Here is a 3,408-nt window from a genome sequence, read left to right as displayed (position 1 = left end):
TTTATCCTTTAATTTATGCAACTGTCCATCTGTTTTTATATGTTCATGTACAACACCCATTTTCCAATCATCTGTGTCTGTAGTTTAATTAAGGAATAAGTCAGCCTTTTATACTTTCACTTATGCATCTGACGATCTGCCTTTTTATTGTTGCAACACATTCATTTTTGTCAACCACCATGTCCAATTTTTATAGTATGTTTTAAAATTTTTACCGTCATGTGGCTGATTAGCGGCAAACTGTATCCCCTGACAGCCCACTCCTCGCCCATATCATGCAAGCGGGATGGATTAACAATAAAAAAATATACACCGCAACTGATGAAAAAACGCAAAAGGCACAAAATGCTCGCCAATGTTACAACCAACAGTGGAGCAAAACAAATTTGGTCAATACATCATAAAACGCTAACTCGTGAATACGTATTGTCTAAAGTTGTTGGGCTGCGCTATTGGCTGTATCATTGGCGAGTATTTTGTGCCCTAATACATAAAATTTCTGTTTCCATTTTCTGTAGGAGTACCCAAGACAGTGTGACATGTCTGACAGAACAGACACCATATATCAATATATATGTGAGCGAGGAGGTCTCGAGGTACTTTCAGTGCCGATGCACCATACCTTCCGAACTTTTGCAGGACTTAGTGATCACTACGAACAGTGGGGCTAGTGGATGGGGACGCCATTTGAGCGTGAAAGGTTGAGAATTTCGGGAGACTTTATGTTTGACAGGATGGCCGAGGCGTTTAGGCAACCTTTCTAGAGAAGCAGAACATCTGGGTTCGAGTCCCGGTCCAGTGTAAATTATTTGCCGTCACCCCTGATTTATCTCAATGTCTGACAGACAGCTGAAGTCCTGATTTATCTTAACGTTGTATTCTATACTCCCGCTCTACCACCAGTATAAGCATTACTGTGTTTGAGGAGAAAAGTCTTCATAAACATCTACTTTATAAATACTTTTAAAAATCTACATACTGCCCTTTGACAATATGGTGCAAAGATATATATTCATTTAGAATCCAGAAAGAATATGGTACTGGTCTATTGTACTGTGCTACATTGTTACATCATAAATTTGTAATATGTATTTGTAGACTGCACTGTGCTGTACAACATTACATTCGGTACACTACACAGTGTTACACTACTGTACTTGGTACCAGAACGGAACTAGCTTTGCTCATTGGTCTGGATCGTTAACTACTGCTGCACCGAACCAAAACGTAGGATTTACAGGGGCTATGTTGCCGTGCCACCCAAGCTGTGGAGATTGAGAGATGACTGGCAGTGTCTCAGGAAATCCTTCCACGTCCTCCCAGGGGCTAATCTCCTTTCTGCTTCCGGAAGACTGTTGTAACTGGATGTTCTCTTGTGTTGCATCTCGTTGTCATGTTGTGTGGCCTCATATGGGCTGTCTCTCGGCCAGTAGGCTTGCAGTTCATAAGCAGATATTTTCACTACCAGCAAGCTCAGCTTGTACCACAGCCACTCATTCCTTTTTATGTCATAAACTAGTATTGTGAAACCAGAACCATCTTGTCTAACGACAGACTCCCAGACGATGTGGTTCGTAATGTCCATCGCTCCACATCCACAGGCGTTCGAGGTGCGTTGACGTATTTTAAGTAACTGGGACATGGACCAAGTATTGATAGGTGGTGTATAGTTAGAAACTTTCTCGCTCATTAAAACTGTGTGTCGACCGTGGACTCGAAACTGGGGACCTTTGCCTTTTGTAGGCAAATGCTCTACCGACGAAGTCATCCAAGCTGGACTCATGATACGTCCTCTCAGCTTCACTTCCGCTAGTACCTTATCTGCTATCTTACAAACTTCACGGAAATTCTCCTGAATACCTTGCGGGACAAGCCGTCTTGAAAGAAAGGATAGAGCGAAGCTACAGCGTGGAGGATTGTTTCCAGAGCACTTAATCTGCAGTAAGATTAAGATCATCGAACATTCCGTTGCAGAGTCAGATTTCATTTTGGAAATAATTCCCCGGGCTGTGACTAAGTTTCTTCACCGAAATACGCTTTCTTTCAGGAGGGCTAGTTCCGCGAGTTATTCAGGAGAACTTATATGAAGTCTGATAGGTGGGAAATGGTCTGCTGGTGGAAGTGTAGCTATGAGGATGGGTCGCGAGTTGTGGTTCGATTTCTCAGTAGGTAGAGCAATTGCCCACGAAATGTAAAGATCGCAGGGTCGAGTCCCAAGTCTGAAATCAACACTCAGTTAGCTGCTGAGTGAAAATTCGTTTAGCAGTTTATAGGTCTCTTGAGCGGAAGCAAGTGTGATATTCATGATCTTCATGTTGAGACAGAACGGGAAGGATCTACTCCCTATTTCTGCCCCGTATCATATTTCTTCCCATGCTCTATCACTACATGCCTTTATCTCCTTTCTCGATGTGCCCAGTATCGCCTTTATCCAATCATATTCACGCTTTTTGATCCAGTATTGTGCACCACTATTCTGTACGCCTAAGTCCAGTGGTAGTAAGCCCAGTATCACTAAGACCACCTCATTCGGCGTTATTCAATAGCACTGGTTGTCAAATTGCCGCATGCTGTCCGAATCGTAGCCGTGCGGCCCGCGGTTCTCATCTGTATTTTCTAATAACTTACATCTAGCAACTAACAGCTGAACCCTAAAACGTCAGCCAACGTTAAGAACTTCTTAAGAGTGTAACTTTCATCAAAGAAGAGTACTTGTAGAAACAGTAATGATTCAAGGTGTGCTTAATTTTAATTGACGTTAGTTCATTCGGCCGTGAGCTAAGTAAATTTGGTCGCTTACCACAGGGTAGAGACATAATTAGCATAGCTCCTCCAGGGGTAGAGAGTGCGACAGAGGGAACGTTTTGATGTTTCTCTTCCAGAACAGATAGCTCACGGGCGTGCGCAGACGTACCAAGCAGCTGCTACGATATAAATTTTGACATGGATATGATACGGATTCGTGAATACGCACTATAGAAACGGTCATCTTCCAATGCCATTCATATTTGTATCAAGTCACATGAAATTAAATGAATGCTGTTGTAACACAATGTAATGAGTGGAAGAAAAACGACATTCAAAACGTTTAGTAAACATGTGCGATCGGTCTCATATTGCATCAGGTATTTCATTACATTACAGTTACTTTTATTAATCAATTAATGGTACGCTAAAAACGACAGCACAGTAACATTTCGTCAGCGTCACTGAAGGTGGCAGCAGTACAGGTGTGAAGCAGACAGCAGTCGACGGGAAGTATTCCGGATGTTGCCGACTTTTAACGATCGGTACTAAGTGGCTTATCTCGCCCTTAACTGGTCTCCACATGTGTCATATTTGGCTGCCCGTTGTACCCGTTCTCTAAATGTCCTCTGTGTTCTCAGCGGTACGTCGTGGGGAGCGGAT

The sequence above is a fragment of the Schistocerca serialis genome, chromosome 5 (assembly GCF_023864345.2).
Source record: "Schistocerca serialis cubense isolate TAMUIC-IGC-003099 chromosome 5, iqSchSeri2.2, whole genome shotgun sequence".
NCBI lineage: Eukaryota > Metazoa > Arthropoda > Insecta > Orthoptera > Acrididae > Schistocerca > Schistocerca serialis.
This window is presented reverse-complemented; position numbering follows the sequence as displayed.